This window comes from Gorilla gorilla, chromosome 13, assembly GCF_029281585.2.
Source record: "Gorilla gorilla gorilla isolate KB3781 chromosome 13, NHGRI_mGorGor1-v2.1_pri, whole genome shotgun sequence".
NCBI lineage: Eukaryota > Metazoa > Chordata > Mammalia > Primates > Hominidae > Gorilla > Gorilla gorilla.
This window is the reverse complement of record NC_073237.2, coordinates 62,198,286-62,212,292: the sequence shown is the minus strand read 5'-3', so window position 1 is coordinate 62,212,292 and position 14,007 is coordinate 62,198,286. Positions and strand designations below refer to the sequence as shown.

General features: G+C 40.8%; 1 long non-coding RNA gene across 3 annotated transcripts in view; it reads right to left on the bottom strand.

Moving 5' to 3' along the window:
- Positions 1-5,179: 5,179 nt before the first annotated feature.
- LOC109028244 (uncharacterized) overlaps positions 5,180-14,007 on the bottom strand; it is an 84,527-nt gene continuing 75,699 nt past the window's right edge. For 2 of the 3 annotated variants that reach the window (XR_010130226.1, XR_010130225.1), the window contains 2 exons: positions 8,976-9,119; positions 5,186-8,089 (listed from right to left, as the gene is read on the bottom strand). This is a non-coding gene — a long non-coding RNA (uncharacterized lncRNA). Of the gene's footprint in view, positions 8,090-8,975; positions 9,120-14,007 lie in introns of all 3 variants that reach the window. The other variant, XR_010130224.1, reaches the window with a different exon arrangement.

Genomic DNA, 14,007 nt, shown 5'->3' with positions numbered 1-14,007 from the left:
GTCCTTCCTATCATCTCTTTAATCATTTGTTCGACTTTCTGGGGTTTCTTTAACGTTTTCTTTCAGTTATTTACTGAGTGTTTTATTTCTATATTTTACTTCTCTGTTTTTCTTGCTTTGAATGTATTTTAAAAATAGCATCCCATTATTGTTTCACTGATGTAAAATGTTATATTATTCTCCAAGAATAGTAATCATATTTTTTGAAATTTTCTTATAGGCCCTTTCTTTCTTCCAAGTACCTTTTGCCTTTTTCTGTTTGTTTAGTTTGGGGTCTCTCATTTTAGAAAAGTTTTCCTTAAATATTAGCCATCCCTGGCTATCTCTTCTTGGCTAAGAATCTGTCACTAGGAAGCTGAATGGATGATCTATGTACATTGGACAGGGATGGTTTGATTAGTTAGAAACCCAATAATTTTCTCGGTGAATTGCTTGCAAATATCCGTGGGTTTTCTGTTAAGTCAGGATGTCAGCAATCTGAAAACCCAGCAGGATAGGAACAGAAGTGGGGATCTCACCGTTTACAAGGTAGGCTTTTATTTAATTACTGTGTTTTTTAGCACAGCATTCCACTATCTCCTTTGCCTCATGTGCTTAACTCTGGGAGCTCTCAGGTTCATATTCCCAGTAAACCTCTCACCTCCTCTAAGCATGATGTAGGAAGGGCATCAGGCACCACCCTCTTCGTATATAGATCTTTGACTAATCATTCCCCACCTCAATGTCTTCTGAGGACCCCAGTGCCCCTCATTTCTGAGACTTTCCATATTTTTGCAGCTTAATCAGCTTCTCTCCTCTTCAATCTTTCTCCCCTATGCTAAGTAGGTTGCCATGTGTGTATTACTTTGTATCTCCAAATTTTTTTGAAATCTATCATCTACTGTCATATTCTATTCCCATTTCCTTCATAATTTATGCTTTTTATTATCTATTATTTTGGAGATTTTCTGGATGGAGTTGACATTCACCTGTGTATTTAACTGGCAGTCCTTTTCCTTATATTGGACTTTAGCTTTCCCCTACAGACTCTCCTGAAAGTTCCCCTCACCCTTGTCTTCCACCCTACAGCCAATGCCATGGTATAAGGTTACCATATTTAGCAAATAAAAAAAACAGTTATTTCAAACTTCAGATAAACAAAGACTACATGCAACATAATCTACAAAAAACATTATTCATTGTTTTTCTGAAATTCAAGTTTAACTGGTCATCCTATTATCTTATTTCAACTTGTCTTTGTTCAAGCTGTTTTAACACCATATAGACTGGGTGGCTTATAAACAATAAAATTAAGTTCTCCCAGTTCTTAAGGTTGCAAGTCCAGGATCAGGGTGCCAGCATAGTCAGGTTTAGGGGAGGTCCCTCTTCTGGGTTGCAAATAGTCAGCTTCTCATTGTAACTTCATGTGGTAGAAAGACAGCGAGAGAGCTCTCTAAGGTCCCTTCTATAAAGGCACTGATCCCATTCATGAGAACCACACCCTCATGACGTAATTACTTCCCAAAGATCTCACCTCCTAATGTCATCATCTTGGGCATAAAGATTTCAATATATAAATTTTGGGGGAACACAAACATTCAGTTTATAATATAACTCTTCTTGGAGAGGAACTTCTCACCCTAGCTTTGGCTTCATAGTACCATAATTCATATGTCTATCACACATAATTCTTATGTCTAACCACATAGCCAGCACCTGAGTAGCCCTTCTCTGTTCTCTTACCACCACAAGAAAATAGTACTAGACATTACCTGTGGTTCAAGAGCTTCTACACTCTACCAAAACAAGATGGGTAAAATGTCTGCTCTTCACATTTTGCTTATGCTAAGCTAAAGGCTGTGAACTGCATCATTAAAGCTTTGGAGAATTCTCAAATATTTTCAACAGTAAACTGACTGTTTACTGATCAGATTTGGATTTTTAAAAAATCATGCTGTGGCGTAAAGGGTGACAAGCCTAGGAGCTGAGAGACCTTTGGATGACTATTGTAGACAGTAATTCAAGCAAGAAAAGATAGCATCCTAAACCAGGGAAGAACAGGTGAGAAGGGAGAAGAGAAAATGCAAGGAATATTAAAGAGGTATAAACCACCACCAGATTCAGAAATTGAATTACTGTGTTGAAGGGAAAGGAGGTATTGAGTAAGTGCTGAGTTTCTGGCTTAGGCAAATGATGGTAAGTAGAGCCTCTCACAAAAAAAAAAAAAAAAAAAAAAAAAGAAATTCAGGAGGACGAGAACAGATTTAGGGGAGGAGATTACCATTGTTTCTCTTCTAAATGGTTCTCATTTACACAGCAGGAGGGGGATGTTCTTCCAGGAATTATGAATGTCTTTGGCCTTGTTCCAAACTCCCAGCAAGAAGAAACCACAAAGATACATCCAGCTTACTGAAGTCTTTTTCAAATGGTTGCTCCTATTCTGACCCTGAGCTCAGCTGCTGGAGGAAGACCTTGCATTTCCCACATGCAAGCAAGGGAGGGGCCTTCTCACATGATGGTCCTGTCTTTTCAACCAGGGGGTGACAGCTATTGGCAACTGTCAGCTCAGCAACACTGGAAATAGGCTGTCCTCATTTTGCTCTGGTGCATGGTGACCAACAGGAATGGCAGGGGCTGTTTTGTGTTCAACCTGAGTTGAAGTAACCCATCCTGGACTGAGATCTGATAGCACCAAATGGGATTGACTCTCTGGAGGGACCATTTTCTTACCAATTGAGGAGTTTGCCCCTTTGCTTTCTCTCTTAACTTTCAGATGACATCATTTGCATCAACGTCTCTTACTGCACTATCATCCACTTAGAATAATTGTCAGGAATAGTTCATCAGCTGTAAGCAGCACATCTCACTTCCTGGGGAGCTGGAAATAATGTAAACTCCTCTGTTTTTAAATTTTTTTTGACCACGCCAAATCTCGTTATTGAATCAATTGAGTTGATTGAGAGTTTAACATTAACTTTAATGCTAATTCTTTGCCCTGTTAATAGTCAAGTCAATACAGGCACCTGCTATCTCTGTTAAGCTAATGAGGCAGGAAAAAGGATGGGAAAGATGGCAGGTGAGGTCAGTTCTTCATCCCCTGAGTCTCTGTGTTGTCCAGGCAACTTTCCTGCAACTGTAAATGGCAGTGTTTTGCTTTCCAGTGTTTCTTTCCTTTGTACTGTGTTAGCAGACTGCCATTCCTTTGGGAATGGCCCCTCTACTTTGTCTTTCAAAGAGTGTGCAGGATGAACTCGAGCTAACAGTCTTATGGCAATTCCAGACATAGCTACTCCATCAATTTCTATTGTTGTTGATTCAATCTGTTTTTGAAAAAGTGTGGAGTTGGAAACACAACTTTGTGTGTTGCACAAAGCAACAAACGGTTTTAGTGCCTGGGAAAAGGGAAGGCACAGGTTTCAAGACACATTTAAAGAATGTGGGGGGTGGCGGAAGGAGTAGGCCATTCTGAAACTCGTACCTCTAGCTGAAAAATTCTAATCTAATGAGTCTATAAAGAAGTAAAAAAAGAGTTTGTAAAAATTGTAGCACTATGAATTCAAACAAACATTATTATGCCTAAGTTTGCCTTATCAGGGGAATTGTTAAACTCAAGTCAAAGGACAGGGAAATAATATATAATCAACCAAGTAGATTTTTTAAAGTGGATAGCTTAGAATACAGGATATCAGTGGAAGCAGAGACATTGCACCTTACTTATAGGAATACAGGAGAAAAATAACATTCATGCACCAATGTGGGCTTGTTGCTAGTATGTTTTTTAAACAGCCCAACTTTCATGAAGTATTTAGGGAACATAATGAATTAAGTTTAGCAGTCAAATTCTTTCTCTCCATGTGTGTGTGTGTGTGTGTGTGTGTGTGTGTGTGTGTGTGTGTGTGTGGCGGGGTGGGGAGCAGAATTATTCATTCTCTGAGCCTCAGTGTAGTCCTCTGAAAAGTGGGTGTGATTCAAAGAGAAAAAGCTGTGAAGTACTGAGCATAGTGCCTGGCACTTCCTAGCCACTACATTGGTATTATTTTAGGAAACTTGCCTACAAAGACCATGTCCTTTCTACTTCTTCTGTTCACCAGCTGAAGCACATCACACACCATTCCTGCTTCCTTTGTTTCCTTCTGGGTGGTGTTTCCTAGATCTTTGCCTCCCTTGTTTTTTGTTGCGGGCCAGGCACAAAGCCTCCTGGCTCTGGATGGTGGAGACTTGGTTATTTTCCAGGCTGCTTTGAGGATTCCCCAGGAGGACTATGTCAGAGGTGCTAATGAGTCTCTGTTTAACCATGACTGTGCACTCCCCTGGCAATTGGGACAGAGAGAAACACCTTGCACAACAATTAGCTTTTCACAGCCATTAGCAATTTGCAGTCATTAGCACCATAGAAACACTGCAAATAACACCCAGGAAGCAAATACCACTGTAAGGTGCCACAGGGCTCCTAAGCTGCATCAGCCCTCAGCAAGGCAGGAGTCTGAGAGCCCTAAGGTCCCCTGTGCCCACTTACTCCAGCAAATGGGTTTTGTGATTCAAAGTGCCTCTGTTCCTTCCCGTCATATCTTTGAAAATGGCTCTATCAAGCCCATTATTTGTTTCAGTGGGACATAAATCTTTCAGAAGAAAAGTCCAGAAGATGTAGTGCATAATAAAGCGATTGTGAATTCCCTGAAGACCAAGAATCCTAAAGGAGTCTGGAAGGAGTGGTGTGAATAATTGAAATTTGAGCGGAGTGAAACTCCAACGCAATGCAATGATTTAGCTCCAAAGCTGTTCATGGCAGCATTGCTAAATACCAGAACCACCTATATCTCTAACGGTAGGGATTGGTTAAATAATTGTGCTATACCCATTGAACTGAACATAATGCAGCCTTTAAAAATAATATTCTGGATTTTACAGGCAGATTATATCAAAAGGTTATAAAACTTTATTAACATTATTTCTTTTTTATTGTAAAATATGATATGCACCTTCTAAAATATTAGTGATGATTGTCTCTGTGTGCTGGGAATGGAAATGGATGATTTTGAATTTTTAAATTTTGCCGTTCTATGTTATTCTTCTAAAACAAGTACAGATGTATGTGTAATCCTTTTAATTAGAGAGAGGGATAAAGACAGCAGAGTGACAAGGTAAGCCCTGTCTGGTGTAGTGAGTTTAACATACCTAAAATAATTTTAAGTAAATATTTTATTGAAGCATAACATATATACAGAAAAAAGACACCAATAATAAGGACAGTTTGATGATTTTTCATAAAGTGCATAAATCCAGATACAGAATGAATCTTAAATACCATGATGGTTATGCTTGTGGCTCCACAAATGTCTGCATGGTGAACAATTACAGTAGGAAGTCAGCTGTGTGTTGAGGAGTCAGTGATGCAAGTTCATCAATTGAAAGCTCATTATGGTAATTGCATTAGTCTGTTTTCACACTGCTACAAAGAAATACCCAAGACTGGGTAACTTATAAAAGAAAGAGGTTTAATTGACTCACAGTTCTTCATGGCTGAGGAGGCCTCAGGAGACTTACAATCATGAGAGGAGGAGAAGCAGGCACATCTTACATGGTGGCAGGAGACAGAAGAGAGAGCGTGTGAAGGAGAAACTGTCAAACACTTATAAAACCGTCAGCTCTCGTGAGAACTTACTCACTATCACGAGAACAGCATGGGAAAAGCCGCCCCCAGGATCCAATTACCTCCCACCAGAACCCTCAACACGTGGGGACTATAGGGATTAATTTTCGAGATGGGATTTGGGTAGCGACACAGAGCCAAACAATATCAGTAATGCTGGAAGGAAAGGTGGTAAATCTCCATTTTACAGGTGCAGAAACTGAGTCCCTGGGAGTAAGAGTAACTTGAATCCCATAACTGCTAAATGGAGGAGCTGAGATTTATTCCCAGTCAGGCTCGGGAATCAATGCATTCCCAAGAAGAAAAAATACAGCTGGGGCAACTAGAGAAGGCCAGGGCATCTCTAAAAGCTTGATGACCAGAGAGTAGGAGATAAGGAAGAGCTGTGTCAGGGAGAGCTGGAAGGCTTGTCTGTTAGGAAGGAAGGGCAGAAAATCAGTTCCTGGCAATTTCTACAAAAATCAGACCAGTGGGGGAAACTAATAATGCTAAGTCTGGTGCCTTTGTGCACTTATATTTCATGTGGACCTGAAAGGTGGCCTTGAGGCTGATGGAGCAGAGATGCAGAGCACAAGAGCTCTGACCTCCTTCAGAAGTCATGGTTAACTAAGAAGAATGGGGTCTAAATTATTTTTTTTATTTTATTTTTTTGAGACAGAGTCTTGCTCTGTCACCCAGGCTGGAGGGCAATGGCACAATCTCAGCTCACTGCAACCCTTGCTCCCAGGCTCAAGCGATTCTTGTGCCTCAGCCTCCCGAGTAGCTGGGACTAGAGATGTGTGCAACCACATCTGGCTAATTTTTATATTTTAGTAGAGACGGGGTTTTGCCATGTTGGCCAGGCTGGTCTCAAACTGCTGACCTCAAGTGATCCACCCACTTTGGATTCCCATAGGGCGGGATTACAGGCGTGAGCCACCGTGCCCAGCCAGAAAGGGGGTTAATTTATGTTTTCTTTATATTTACTAATACATAGTGGAGAAAGGTAATACTCATAATCCTCCCACGTAGAAAAGTGGCCCCCCAAATCTTCACTGAATGATCAAACTTCTTTTCCTTTGAAATAGGTGTTCTGGGGGAACCATGCAGAGGGCACACTCTGGGCAAGGGGTGCCTCCGGAGAACACAGGATACATGTTAAGGACCTTAGGTGATGAGAGCAGAAAGTCACCTTCCAAAATGAACTCAGCTGGGGAGGGACCAAGCTTGGAAAGTTTTTATGGAAACCGTTTCATCAAAGATATATATCTAGGAATTTTGTTATCTTAATTAACTCAGAGGTAGCACTATACTATGCTAAGAGGACTGGGTGTAAGACTTGTAATTACCTCTCTTTAGGCCATTAACCCTATTTAGTTACTGTAAGCTTTTCAAGGATTGAGGCCGTGTGGTTGGTCATCTCTATATGCCCAATGCATAATAATGTGCCTGGTAGATAAGAGACATTAAACAAATGCTTACTGAATGCATAAAACATGTGTCCTAGATATTCTAGGCTAATACCACTTTAAATAGTCCACTGATTATGTACACTGGTTTGAGTTCAGAAACATTGATCATCAGAGAGTTAGGTCTGAATGTGACTGATGGAATTTCCGGGAATTTCCAAGAGATACTTCTCAGCAGTAGCCACTATACCAGCCATTTTTCATATTCCTCAATCATTCATTCATTTTAGTAAAGGTAGAATCAGACAGAAATGAAGAATACTCCAGAAATGAAGGAAGCGAGAAATTTATAGAACCTGAAATTGGTTCCTGGTCTTCATATTTCAGCAACTTCAGAATTTTTTTTAAATCATCTAAGACCTTTTTAAACAGTCATTTATTGAAGTCTTACTAAGTAGCAGGCTTATACTCAGTGCTAAGAATACAAAAATCAGTAAGACAGAACACACAGATCGGAAAATAGATAAATTACAATCCAAGTTGGATAGTGTTTGTATTATGTAGGATGTCTTCAGTTGCAAGTAACAGAAAAGAAATAATGGCTAAAAAAAAGAAATTTTTAATCATCTCACAAATCATGAAAGACTAAAAGTAGATGGTTCCACATTGGTCCAGCAGTTCAATGATATCATTAAAAAAATCGAATACTCTGTCTTTTCACTATTCTATCCTTTGTCCTTGGCTTATTGCCTCATGGTCACAGAATCGTTGCTGTAGCTCCAAGTAACATGTTTGCACACAATTGCATTTAAGTCAGGCAGGAAGGAACTTACTGTTTCTCTTAATAGCAGGAAACAAAAATCTTCTGAGATAAGCTGACCAATAGACTTTTTCTTTGGTCTCATTGGTTAGAACTGGATCACTTGCCCATTCCCAAATCAATCATGAGAAAAGGGGAATGGGATTGCCATGGCTGGCATAAGCCAATGATGCTTTATTCTCTCAGGCTGGAGGAAGGGGCTGCATCTTCCTTGAGCATGTTTCTACCACCTAAAAAATTGGATCCTATAACCTAAAGAAGGTGAAAAGAAGAGCAGAGGAGAAGTTAACCAACGTGTTTGCCACAGGGTTAAGCACAGAGTTGAGTGAATCAGTGTACCTTATTTTTTCTAATTTGATGCCAAATCTTCAGCTCCACCTCCCTTCCCTAGCATAAGGCCAACAGCCCAAGGCTACAAGAAAACCTGGCCTTTCCCTGACACTGCCTTGGCCTTGATTGCCTCAGTGCGGAGAGTAAAACAAGCTGTCAGACTCAGCTCCTGTCCTATCTTTGAGCTCTAATAACCTCAAGCTTTTACAATTCCAACCAAGTTTAAAATTCTAGCTTGTTGATGTGAGTGGGAGTTTGGAATGCTGGAGGGGAAGGGTGAAAGTCAGGTCAACAAATGAGATTTGAAGTGGTTTTCCTTCCTCAAACGCAAGCCTCACATCAGGACTCTGAACTCAAATGGCCTCTCCTGAATGAGAGGCAGGGGGACACATGTAGGGAAGGCCAGGAGAGCCCAGTCATGGGTGTAGCTGAATGTTGTTTCAGAGAAAAAACAAGATTTCTCTCCCTGAAGACCACTGGGTACTACTTTCAGAATTTACGTAAGAGAGAAATAAGGTGCGATCTCAATCTGGGGAAGAAAGTTAAGGAGGTGATTGGAGGAGGACTCTATGGAGGATGTGGCTTTGTTCAACACATCCGTAGACACTGGTTTTACAAGGCCACAATTGATATGCTACTGATACATAATAGATGATATGATTGATATGATACAATATGATTTAATGTAATACAGTAGTATAGCAATTCAATATAATGATACCAGTAACTAAAATTCATTGATCATTCACTGTGTGATTAACACAATGCAATGTATTATCCTTACAGGACTACTCATAATCATACTTACAGGCAAGTTTCATTATAATCCACAGGCTGAGCAAAGTCACTCTGTTAAACGGTGGACTCAGGACTCAGGACTGCAGGGCTGTCTGCCTCTAGAACCCTCCTCTTCACCATTTTGCTATTTTGCTTCCATTTGTCTCTTTCCTACCTGGGTGTTAATGTATATAGTAGTGAAAAGACCAAGTGGTGACTACAGACAAAGACACTCTGCAAGGTTAAGTGAAAAACAGCTCATTGGAATAAATATTTCACTAGCTAGAAAAAATGAAAGAAATAACACCAAAAAGTTATTTTAAATGTTCAGAGAACAAAATAGTTAAAAGTTTCTTGTTTTAAAGAGTTCAAGAAAGTAAAAAACATAAGAGGAAATACAGTATTGATAGGAATTATATAAACAGATGAACTTCTTTCTCCATCATAGAATGCATGAACATTTATGTGTGTATTGTCGAGATTTTGCAATTCCCTTGTGGTTTTTTTGGCAGTCATTCTCTAGCCTATATAGTTCACTCTTTTTCTAACTAACTCAAACACTCACTTTATTCTTTCATTCATTCATTTACCTAGTCATCCGTCAGATGTTTATTCAGTATCTTCCACGCACTGGGTACCAAGGAGGATAATGGAAGCTTAAGAATAAAGAAACACTGTCTCCTGCCTTAAATGGGATGGAATTTAGTATGCTCAAAAGGCAATTTTCCCCTTCAGATCCCCCTCAGACTCACTCCATTGCCTGTGAATGGTCCTGTGCAATAGAGAGAACTCCTTTAGCCCTCTGGCATGTGGCATCGCCATACTGCAGGGAGTTGCCTATCTCTGATTTAGGACTGGAAGTGGAGGTTCAGAAGATGAGAAACTGTGGAGAACAGAGGACACTAGATATGTTCCCTGTCTGTCTGATTGAAGGAAATTCTGGTTCAGGAACCCCCTGGGAAGTTCTATGACTTCAATATCCTGTGCGATTTTGAAAACATCAAAGCTTCCTGGAATTGATCAACCCATCTTGGTTCCTTAAGATTTCCCTTCCACCTACTGGGAGGCACTAAGCTAAGGGTAGGGTAGGTACATGGGCCAGTGTTTATTTCCAACCCCACTCTAGAGCTAACCTCTGCTACTGGGTGCCTGAAACCACATGCCTGATTGTAGCCTTTGGCTTGACTCAAGAATCCTAATGAACCTCTCCAGCACATTTCTCTGTGTACTGGAGAACCAATGATGAACACTATTCTTGAAACATCTCTAGAATTGTCCATACTTCTTTTCTGTATGACACCTCTTTTCATTTGGTTGTTTTCTTTTAAATTTTATTTTGCTAAAATTCATAGTGAGGTAGGTTTACATTCTCACAAAATATAATACAGGCAATCAGGAGATAGTCTAGGAGCCTCTGTTAAGGCTCCTATTACACACAGCCCCCAAGTACTGGGACCCCTTCAGACAATCTCATTTTTAGGAGGTGTTCCCAATCACTAACAATGGCCTGTGTCAAAATGGCTCCCCATAGTGATAGCCAACGTCCTGAGAAGTTGTCTATGTCTCGGGCAGCTGGTTTCTGTAAGGGGTATCCAATTATGATGAGGCTCCAGGAAGACGTATATGGGTGTGATGAGAAGGATGATGGAATGGGACCCAGAAGACACCCCACAACCACTATCACCAAAGCCTGGACATTTGTTCCTGCCCATTTCTATGCCCATATTTCCTCCTTTGCAAAATAAATAGTTCAGACTAGAAGAGGCCTCAGGTCCTATCGAGCTTAGACGATTTATGACCTTCTGAGCACTGTAAGTGTTATCTGCTTTGGCAGTTTGCACTAAGAATCGGACTTTAGAGATTTGGCACACTCTGATGTTTGTTCAGTTGGTAAGTGTGCTCAGTTTTTGTGGCATGTGTCTACAAAGCACAAAAGCCTTGGTTTCTCTGGACTTCTGAAGTGCAAGAGATTGATAGCAATCCCAGCCCAGTCCCAGGTAGAGACGCAGAAACAACTCTGTGAAAGGTTACTTTGGTCTCTATGGGAACCACTCTGTGCCCTTGACAGAGAAGACAGCTTGGGGAAGGGAGGCACATCCGAGAGCTCTGAAGCCTGGGCAGAATGCCCCATGGGCCCACAATGCCACATACCTGTGAATGGAGAGAAGGGAACAGGCAGTCCCAGTGTGCATATTTGGAATCCAAAGTCCTATTTGACCTTAGATATTTGGAAGTAGGTGGGACCTGGAAATGCTAACACCCAGAGGCCGTGCAGTGTAGTGGAAAGAGAACTGGCTTTGGAATCAGAGGTTCTGGTTTGACTCTCTGCCCTTACTAGCTACGTGACTTGGAGCAGGTCTCCTAACCCTGCTGAGTGTGGGTTTTCTTGTCTGTCCAGTGAGAAGCATTAGGTCTTTCCTGATGATCTCACAGGGCTGATGTTTCTGGTTACTTTTCCTGCACACAGTGTACAACCCCCGCCCCCCGTGATGTGTCAGTCACAGTCTAACAACAATATTAAGGAAGGATAATGATAAAGTTAATTTTTGTGGAGAATATAACATTGATGATATTGCTACCCACTGTTGCATTCTTAATATGTACTAGGCACTCTGATAAGGACTTCAGAAACATTAATTCATCACCTGAGATCACATGGCTGGTAGATCACATGGCAGAACTAAACTCAGACAGCTCTGACTCCAGAGCCAAGGTCTTAACCCAGTGCGTGGTTCATCCCTCCTAAGCCAACAACCAGATTTCTTCCAGTCCTGGCTTGTAGAGTGAGAAAGATGTACTGGCTTGTCTACTCACATATTAACAAATAAACAAACAAATAATTAAGCAAATCCGTCAAATCCTTTAAAAGAGTCAAACACAGCAACTTTGGAAAATCATATGTTAAGATATTTATGGATCAGATTAAACAAATAAATAAATGTATGAAAAAAATGTGATTCTATTTTCACTAATGGTTAACCAACATTGCTTATTGCCTATGTATGACCTTTTCTTTGGCTTGTATCAAACAGGTATTTGTCCCACCCATCCACCCAGCTAAAAAACAAGCAAAAAAAAGTACTGAACATCTTCTCTGTACCAAATATCCATGAAGTGCTCAGATTTAATGGTGATTGAGGTGTTTCTGCCCTCAAGCATCAGTCTAACCAAAGATACAGACAGAAAATTCAGTAGAGTATGACAGTGCTTTGATAGGGAAGTGAACAGGGTACTAAGGACAGACAGAAAATAAGAAGTTAATTCAGTCTGAATATGTCAGAGAAAACTTCCCAGAAAAGGTGACAGCTAGGTTGAGTGGGAGTCAAACTGTTGGTAGGAATGGACATGGAGAGGAGAGAAGGGGAAGGACATTTGGGAAGTGGGAGTGTCTTATGTGATGGACAAGAGGCAAGAGAAGTGTGACCCACTCAGAGAGCCAAAAGAAGTTCACAGTGGCTGAAACATAGAGTCTAAGGACTGGAGAGGTGACAGCTGAAACACAGGCCATATCATGCAGGGCCACATAGAGTTTTGACTTTTATTGTAATCACACTGAGAATTAATTGAAGGGTTCAAGCCAGGGCCTAAGGAGTGGGTCATAATCCCATTTGTGTGTTAGGAAGATGACTCCGGCCACAGCATGGAGAATGGGTCTGTGAGGGGAAAAAGGGGTGGCTAACAGAACACAGGACTAGTTACAGAGTATTGAAATAATCCAGCCAACAGATGAAGATGACCACCCACGTACTGCCAGTGAGAATGGAGAGAAGTAGATACCACCTGAACACTTAGCAGAACGAGGCACGTTTAGCAATTGAATGAAGGTAGGGTGAAGGAGGGCATGGTGTGAAGGATGCTGTGTCTGCTGGTCCCCTCAGTCCCTGAGCAAAAGGACTGATTTTTTTTTGGTTCCAGGTTCTTTTCTGGTTCAGATGACATTGCTCTCTGTCCCCTAATTTTTGACCCTTCAATCCATACTTTTTGACATCTCTCATCTGTTCTTTTGCCCCATATTTCCTTCCACCTCCCAGTACATTAACTAGGGCAATGTGAACTGCTGTATCAAAGCCAAAACTCAGTTGTTGACACAATAGAAGCATATTTCTTGCTCATGTAAGAGTCTTCTCTGGTCAATCAGAGGCTTTCTTCCATATGTGGGTTTAGATAGGAGGCTTCCTTCTGTTGCATGGTTTGCCATTCCCTAGGGCCTGAGTTCTCAGCATTTAGATGGTAGAGGGGCAAGAAGGTGGAGAAAGTATCTTTATTACTTAAAACCCCACCTACACCTCCATTAATAAGAACTTACCACATGAGGGAGGGAGCAGAAAGTTTTGCTTAACAGCAAGCCACCTCTGTCACACCCAGCCTGCCTAGGTTTTAACTCCTTTTTTTCTCTTGTCTTTATTTATCTCCTTCTCCTACTATCTGACAGTTGATCACTGGAATGGTTGTAAACATCTTCATTCATCTGGTTTTGATATAGAAGGAGGATGACACTTCTCAAATGCATCAACAACAGAGAAAGAATAATTCACAAACTACTTATCACAAGGTAAACCCATGATCATTTTTCTTCTACTGAGCAAAGAACACCTAAGAGACAGGAGACCTGGCTTCAAATTCTGGCTCCATCAGTAACTTACAGCATGACTTAAGCAAGAGACTTCACTTCTATGGACCCCAATTTTCCCATCAGTAAAATGGATGGAGTGTGTTACACTGATATTTCTCCAAGTGTGTTCCATAGAACATTAGGTTCATGAGGTGCTCTTTGAAAAACTCTTCTATGGTCAAATAGATTTGGGAAATACTGTGAACTTTAACCACTGCTTTGAGGACAGCTGAGGCTCATGACAATAAGAGAGGCTCTGATAACTCCTATGCTAAGGAAATCTGCTAGACTTTAACCTGACATTTCCTAATCTTGAGAGGTGAAATTTATATATTCAAGTATTAATCTATGTTATTAAACTGTTTTACCACTCATGAATTGGTCAGTGGTACAGAGAAGCTCAGATTCCAGTGAGAAAAATGAATTATCTCAGTAACTAAGACTCAGAGTA